The 8826-nt window shown below is 32.2% G+C and overlaps 2 long non-coding RNA genes across 2 annotated transcripts; both read left to right on the top strand.

Annotated features, from left to right (window-relative positions):
- The first annotated feature begins 4134 nt into the window (after window positions 1–4134).
- Window positions 4135–4571, top strand: LOC135132509 (uncharacterized). The gene is made up of 2 exons (XR_010281037.1): window positions 4135–4359; window positions 4409–4571. It is a non-coding gene; the product is annotated as an uncharacterized LOC135132509 (long non-coding RNA).
- Window positions 4572–5501: 930 nt separating this feature from the next.
- LOC135132507 (uncharacterized) lies at window positions 5502–6578 on the top strand. The gene is made up of 5 exons (XR_010281036.1): window positions 5502–5596; window positions 5644–5775; window positions 5823–6167; window positions 6213–6335; window positions 6389–6578. It is a non-coding gene; the product is annotated as an uncharacterized LOC135132507 (long non-coding RNA).
- Window positions 6579–8826: the final 2248 nt, after the last annotated feature.

Genomic DNA, 8826 nt, shown 5'->3' with positions numbered 1-8826 from the left:
CAGCCATAGCAAAAAGCGGAAGTTGGAAACGACGAGCGGCGCGGGGTTTGGGTGGCGAGACGAAACAGTTGCGATTGCGAAATGCGAAGCCAATTCGAAAAAAATTGGTCTAAAGAGTTTAGACAGTACTTCCCTCGCTGTCGGAAACTTGACGACTGCATGCCTATTGTGTTTTTTTCTCATTACATTTTTGTAGTGGGAATTTAAAAAAAATTGCGATGACGTCAACATTTTTGCAAGGACACGTATATCAGTTGGGATAGATGTAGTGTAATACTAAGAATAAAATTATTGTATTCCCAAATTTTCGGGAAAATGAATTGGGTCGTTTTGAATATTGATTTTTTATAATCAATAAAATAACGAAACAATTTACTCACGTATACGGCAACTGAAAATCGTTTATGTATAAACATTCTTAATTTAAGATGACAAGCGTAACAGCATACGTGAGAGTCAAACAGAGAAACTGTAAACAAAACGACCATTAATTTTTTTGAGTCACCCTGTATATGCAAATCGAAAAAATTTGAATGGAATGATAAATCACAAGAAGAGACTCACCATATTTTGTACATTTTAGATAGGATTTATTCAGCAAAATTTTGTGGTGACGTCATAAATTTTTTAGGGGGGACTACCAAATACATTTTGATCAAAAATTTACTATGCTTATGATAATTTTAAAATATCTTCAAGATTTCGAAGCATTCGGTTTTGTAGTTCCTGAGTAAATCAGTAAAATAAATTTACGCTTTAATTTATTTTCTTGAATCACCCTGTATGTGCAAATCCAAAAAATATGAATGAAGTGATAGATCACAAGTACAGACTGATCATATTTTGTACATTTTAGATATGATTTATTCGGAAAATTTTCGAGCTGACGTCATCAAGTTTTTGGAGGGGATAAGCAAATATATTTTGACTAAACACTTATTATGCTCTTTACAACCTTAAAACATCTGCAAGATGTCAGAGCATTCCGTTTTGTAGTTCCTGATTAAATCAATAAAATATATTTACGCATTCATTAATTTTTTTGAGTCACTCTGTATATGCAAACCAAAAAATATGAATGGAGTGATAAATGACAAGTACAGACTCATCATATTTTGTACATTTTAGATATGATTTATTCGGCAAACTTTCGAGCTGACGTCATCAAGTTTTTGGAGGGGATAAGCAAATATATTTTGACTAAACATTTATTATGCTCTTTATGACCTTAAAAGATCTGCAAGATTTCAGAGCATTCCGTTTTGTAGTTCCTGATTAAATCAATAAAATATATTTACGCATTCAATAATTTTTTTGAGTCACCCTGTATATGCAAATCCAAAAAATATGAATGGAGTGATAGATCACAAGTACAGACTCATCATATTTTGTACATTTTAGATATGATTTATTCCACAAACTTTTGAGCTGACGTCATCAAGTTTTTGGAGGGGATAAGCAAATATTTTTTGACTAAAAATTTATGATGCTCTTTATAGCCTTAAAACATCTGCAACATTTCAAAGCATTCTGGTTAGCAGATTAAAAATTAAATTTCAAAATGTTGTTTTATAATTTTGATTTTTTTTCCAAAAATCTGGACGTTTCGGGTGAAAAGTCGATTCAGAGTTGTAAACTACATGTGTAGGACTATGTTATTTTATACAATTGAAAACCCATTTACTATGTACAATTTTGAAGTGACGTCATCGCATTAGTGGTGGGGATGATTAGACAAATTTTGGTTAGCGTTTTACCATCTACATGATATTCTTAATATAAGTACAAAATTTCACAACAATCGGTCGAGTACTTTCGGAGATTATCTGTCTAATAAAAATCCGGGACAACAGACGGACAGACGGACAGACGGACGGACGGACGGACAGACGGACAGACGGACAGACGGACAGACGGACAGACGGACAGACAGACGGAAATGGGAGACCTATTTCTTCGTCTTCTAGGGGTCATGAAAGATCGAGAAAACGTAAAAGTGGAGAGTCGGCCGACGGACTCGATTACAATACTTCCTTTGCTTACGCTCGGGAAGTAAAAACTGTTGAAGAGTGAATGTCATTGAGGATATATATCTCCAAATTTTAAGAATTGGACCAAGTTACAATAATTGTTGCCTGGTAAGTGCAGATATTTTGGATTTGCATATACGGGGTGATTCAAGAAAATAAATGAAAGCGTAAATTTATTTTACTGATTTACTCAGGAACTACAAAACCGAATGCTTCGAAATCTTGAAGATATTTTAAAATTATCATAAGCATGGTAAATTTTTGATCAAAACGTATTTGGTCGTCCCCCTAAAAAATTTATGACGTCACCACAAAATTTTGCTGAATAAATCCTATCTAAAATGTACAAAATATGGTGAGTCTCTTCTTGTAATTTGTCATTCCATTCAAATTTTTTCGATTTGCATAAACAGGGTGACTCAAAAAAATTAATGAATGCGTAAATTTATTTTATTGATTTAATCAGGAACTACAAAACCGAATGCTTTGAAATCTTGCAGATGTTTTAAGGTTATAAAGAGCATAATAAATTTTTAGTCAAAATATATTTGGTTATCTTCTACAAAAAACTGATGACGTCAGCTCAAAAGTTTGCCGAATAAATCGTATCTAAAATGTACAAAATATGATGAGTCTGTACTTGTGATTTATCATTTCATTCATATTTTTGGATTTGCATATGCAGGGTGACTCAAAAAAATTAATGAAGGCGTGAATTTATTTTATCGATTTAATCAGGAATTACAAAACCGAATGCTTTGAAATCTTGGGAATATTCTAAAGTTATTATAAGCATGGTAAACTTTTGTTCAAAATGTATTTGTTCATCCCTCCTAAAAAAATTGATGACGTCACCCTTAAATTTTGCTGAATAAATCCTATCTAAAATGCAAAAAATATGATGAGTTTGTACTTGTGATTTATCATTCCATTCATATTTTTTAGATTTTCTTAAGAGGTGGTTCAAAAAAATTAATGAAGTCAATTTATTTTATTGATTAAATTAAAGGCAACACTTATTATTAGTATTACACCCCAACCAACCCAATTTGGTAGACACAAAATTTGCTAAAGGAAAAACTCGGTTGAAACATAAGGGTAGCACGCTTATTTACATCGGATTTAACATTACAGACGTGCATTTGTTTTATGCGCTGACTAGGTTCCGCGAATGTGGAATAGACATGTTTATAATCAACCAATTGTGAATTCCACCGTCAAAAATTAAAATAAAACCCAATGTTTTATATAATAAGCGGAAGTCGAAACAATAAAACCGATGGTCGTTTTGTTTACAGTTTCTCTGTTTGACTCTCACGTATGCTGTTACGCCTGTCATCTTAAATTAAGAATGTTTATACATACACGATTTTCATTTGCCTCTGATACGATACGTGAGTAAATTGTTTCGTTATTTTATTGATTATTACAAATCAATATTCAAAACGACCCGATTCATTTTCCCGAAAATTTGAGAATATAATAATTTTATTCTTAGTATTACACTACATCTATCCCAACTAATATACGTGTCCTTGCAAAAATGTTGATGACGTCATCGCAATTTTGTTTTAAATTCCCACTACAAAAATGTACTGAGAAAAAAAACACAATAGGCATGCAGTCGTCAAGTTTCCGACAGCGAGGGAAGTACTGTCTAAACTCTTTAGACCAATTTTTTGTTTTGTTTTTGCAAGCATTCCTTATCAGTAGTTTTTTAGTGTATTTTGTATAAAGGGATAAGTATTTTGCACTGATAATGTTTTCATCACAGGTAACTATTAGATAAGAATACTAATATACCTGCGAATATTTGTATTGATGCTTCGATTGTTCTAAAAATAGATAATGGATGGAAAGTTATTTAGGAAGGTTGAAAACTAAATTCCAGATAAAATTTTTTAACACGTGTCAGTAATTATGTTATCGATTATGAGGATCTTCTGGATTTCGAGACGTTTTACATTTTGACAGATCGATTATTTTATTATACCAAATTACATCAAATTCTTTCATCATTAACAAAAATTGGGGCAAGGAATTTAATGAAGATCAGATTTTTTCAAGTGGCATTCTACTTGTAATATCTGATAACAAACAATAAGATAAAATATACACGATCTTATACTTTGCTAGTTCATTATGGAATCCTTAACAATTATTTCCATTTTATTTTACTTGTCTACCGTCTTTGTTGGAAAAAGTTTTTCCACTGGGGTGCAAACATGTTATTACTGTTGGTGGAAATGTGAAGAGCCTTTGGAAATACGGGACTGTGCCAACGACTTCCAAGATTTCAGATGTTATGCATCTCATGCGATAACTCCAAGTAAAGCATCGTTAATTTATGACACGTTTAAATAATATTTTTTTTACAGATGGAACGTACCAAGAGTTTAAAGGGTGTGTTCTGAGTGATGATGAGTACTGGCACACCCGTTGTGACACACTAAATTATCAGCCGGACAGCGGATGTTACATGTGTGACGATGATTTATGTAACTGGTATTAAGATAATAAATATGTATGCATTTCTGTGAACTAAGTATTATTAATTATTAACAAAAAATTAACGCAATGAACGTAATTAAAGATCAGATTTTCCAAGTGGTATCCTACTTGTAGCATCTGATAACAAAAAATAAGATAAAATAGCCACGAGCCTATACTTTGTTAGTTCATTATGAAATTCTTGACAATAATTATTTCTATTTTAATTTCCTGGTCTACCGTCTTTGTTGGAAAAAGTTTTTCCACTGGTGTGCAAACATGTTATTACTGTTGGTGGCAATGTGAAGAGCCTTTGGAAATACGGGACAGTGTCAACGATTTCCAAGATTTCCGATGCTATGCATCTCATGGACCACTTCCAAGTAAAATATCTTTGATTTTTTATACTTGAAATAATATTTCAATTTTTTTAGATGGAACGTACCAAGAGTTTAAAGGGTGTGTTCTGAGCAGTAGGCGGGAATTTATCTTACGGATACAATTCCCCAGTTGAAGCAAGGTGTGTTTTACGGCGAGTAGCGGGGACGCTTTGATCTGGTCCACAAGGTCGTAGCCAGTGCGTCGCTTAGGAGTGTTTACAGCTTGTTAAAAAACTACTTCTATATTACTATATTACTTCAAAAAATAATACTCGATGTCCTTTTTAATTTTTCAAACACAGGACCACAGATTTGTGAACTTGAAATGTTATATTATGTTGATATAATCCAAAAGAAAAATACATTTGTAATCAAACTATCGCCGTGACAGCACTGGATCTAGCGTATGAAACACAATTCCGCCCGTTGGTTCTGAGTGATGATGAGTACTGGCACACCCGTTGTGACACCCTAAATTATCAACCAGATAGCGGATGTTACATGTGTGACGACGATTTATGTAACTCATATTAAGATAAATACAGTATCTTCAATATGTATTTCTCTGAATTATCATTAGGTTTAAGTACCATTACTACAAAAAATTTCTCAGTATTCCGACAATTGTTTGTTCACTTAAAATGAAAGCACTCATCGTTAACTGTTTTATATTTTGCGCAATATTGTGTTTCCAAGGTAAGAGATTTTCAACCTCGAACAAAATATATACAATTACCTACTAGGAATATCGGATGGGGGTAATACTATAGAATGTTACTATTGCATAAATGACTGCGAACCTCCACTAAATACACTTAACTGTGAAGCATTAGATAACAACGTCAGTTGCTATTCATCTATATCTACCAACGAAGGTAACATCACATCCATTTTGTTCCAATTTAATAATTTGTCGAGTTAGATGGTACCACTGAACACTTGAAAGGTTGCTCAATTGACGAAGATACAGATTTTCAAGACTTTTGCAATACTACGAACGTCGAAGGTGGTTCATGTTACACTTGCCAAGAGGATTTATGTAATGCAGCTAATTAAAAGTTGATTATTTACAATAAAGATTGTTTTTGCGTTCTTTTCTTGATATCTCCTTGTCGTCACACCTGTCAAGTCAGTTAACACTTATCTAGATCAAAAAACAACAGATGGGAGTATATAAAACACTATTGTTTGAGCAAAATTCCATTCAATATGAAGTTCATTTTGGAAAGTTTAACGCTGCTGCTTTTGTTTACAGTCTACCATCAAGGTAAATAACATCTGTTTTTTTTTTAATTTAAGGATTTTTTCCCAGTTGATGGTGCTGTATCTGAGTGCTATAAATGTACTGTAAGTTGCGAGTTTCCAACCATAGATGAATGCCCCACTTTTGTTGGTGAATTTAGGTGCTATTCAGCAGCAATTCTTCAACCACCGGGTATTTAAATATTATTCGGTAACGTTAATTTTAATGTTCGTACTTCGTTTTAGATGGACGACTAGAGTACTCCAAAGGTTGCGTTCTTGCTGATGACACAAACATGATAACGGAATGTAATATAATTAATAATACAGAGGGTGATTCGTGCTATTTCTGCGATACAAATCTTTGTAATGACCACGATTAGTGGGTTCCATTATTTTTAATATTAATATTGCCAAATAAACATTTTTTGCATCAGTTTTACTTGCAGTTTAATTCCAATTAATAAAATAAAAAAGACTTTAAACTTTGATCTTCCGCAAGTGACTACGACTTGCACTAATATCTACAATGAGTTGCTCCGTGATTATGTTCTTTAGATAATTCAATTTTTATGGTCATGAGTCATGACAATATTATTATTAAGTATTAAGCATGTTTATGGTGAGTTTTACAATTAAAAATTACGCACAATAGGTACTTGTAATAGTTCACACTTATCTTTAAATTTTGAAGTGCTGTCACTAGATAAATTTTTAGCATTGACGATGACATCATAAAATGCATAATAAGTCTAAAATTTTGAGTGACAGTGTGTATTGAATAGATTGTTTTCATGTTCTTCTGATAGTTCAGCTTCAGCTTACTTTGGTGATACATAAGAATTCACAAATGTGGACCATATTTTTCCGAATGCATCTAAACAGTTTTAAATAAGTTATTAATATGAGATAAAATATGGTAAAATTTGCATCAAAATACATGGGGAGCACCTCCAGTAGACTAAAAGCATTGTATTTTTGAAATTGTGACCAAGACGATCGAACCGTCCTCACTTTTCAGCGTTAGGTTGTGTTGCGAGATTCACGAGCCTGTTACATAATGAATTGCATCATCCACTACACCTCGCGGACTGCCAAGCCAGCGATCTACTCATTCCATGGAAGAGTAGGTACCCCACTCGCATTGGGATTAAAAACTAACTAAACTATACCTCCTGTGATGATATTAATTTAACTGATGATAATTTTCAAGGTCCTTTCTATAAATAAAATCGTGATAGAAAAGAAGCCGGAATAAATCAATATCCTGCCATTTGTTTTTAAAACAAAATAACACGTGTTGACGAATTCGCCAAAGTTTCACAACATCTTAGAATAGAAAATCTTGATTAACTGGTCTTACACCAATTACTATCGTTGGAGGAGAACCGTGGCGTCGAAGGCGATTCATTTTCTTGTTTAAACAATTTGTTGAAAAGCATTAGAAGAGTTAGATAAATAGGAAAATTACGTTAAGGAATATAATCTTTTAAATCAATATAAAATTAATCCTAATCCATTAAAGCTGTTTGATTTTATAAGTACACATAACTAGTCCTATAAAATTAATCTGAGTACGTGGTTTACCGACCTATGGTTCCCGTTAGTTAAAAGAAAAATATAATAATAACAAATGATCTTTTATGCTTTATACAATATGGAATTTCAGTATCCCACTGAATTTACGGATATTAAGAAAGATTTAAAGAAAATTTTAGAAAACTATAAAATAGAATACCAAATAATAAGTTATGATAAGATTAGGTAAAAATGAATTATCATATTATAAAAAAATAAGAAGAAAAGATATTATAAATGTTTCGCCAAATAATTTAAATAAAACAATATGGATTTTATTGAGTATTCGTAATTTTTCTTTTTTTCGATCAATGATTTTTGCATGCGCCAATTGGCTTGGTCCAAAAACGAAAAGCTATATTGGGTGTCTAAAAACAAGAGATTGTCGTAAAGTTTTTGCTTACTTTAAAGGTGTCTTTGTTTGATTTTGGGTAAATTTGAACTATTTTTTCGTGTGCCCAATTTCGGCAGTCTATGGATATTTGAGTATTTTTGGGGTGCATAAAAATTGATGTTTCTTTTTGAAGGATTTTGGGCGTTTTTGGTTGTTTTCATTGGTCTTTCTTTTGAGCGTTTTTCAATGGTTTTTTATTTGGTCCAGAAATAAAAAACCATTTTCGAATGTTTAAAAATAACGGATTTTGTAAGGCTTTTTTTAGATTCTTTTAATATAATTATGTTGGATTTTGGATTATTTTCAAAAGTTTTTCCAGGTTCTCATTTTTTGGTGGTCTATTGATTTTCGAGTATTTTTTGGTCGCATTAAAAATTATGATTTTTGAAGGATTTTATGTCTTTTTCGATCGTTAACTTTTGGGAAAACATAAATTTTTAGGATCCTGCCTTGTTTTGGCGCCAAATATACCTCTTTGATTGTTGTTTTTCCTTTTTTTTTTGCATGGTCCAGAAAAACAAAGCCGGATTCTGAAAGTTTTTCAGAGTGCGCTTGAGATAATTTTGCATGGTTTTTGGGTGATTTTCAACGGTTTTTTCGTGTGCCTAATTTTTGGTGGTCTACAGATATTTGGTATTTTTGGGGTGGATAAAAATTGGTGCTTTTTTAAAGCTTTTAGGTATTTTTCGGTTGTTTACTTTTGGGAGAACAG

Source organism: Zophobas morio, unplaced genomic scaffold (assembly GCF_036711695.1).
Source record: "Zophobas morio isolate AGI-343-1 ecotype UQ-CSIRO unplaced genomic scaffold, CSIRO_AGI_Zmor_V1 ptg000021l, whole genome shotgun sequence".
In the NCBI taxonomy this organism is placed as follows: domain Eukaryota; kingdom Metazoa; phylum Arthropoda; class Insecta; order Coleoptera; family Tenebrionidae; genus Zophobas; species Zophobas morio.
This window is presented reverse-complemented; position numbering and strand designations above follow the sequence as displayed.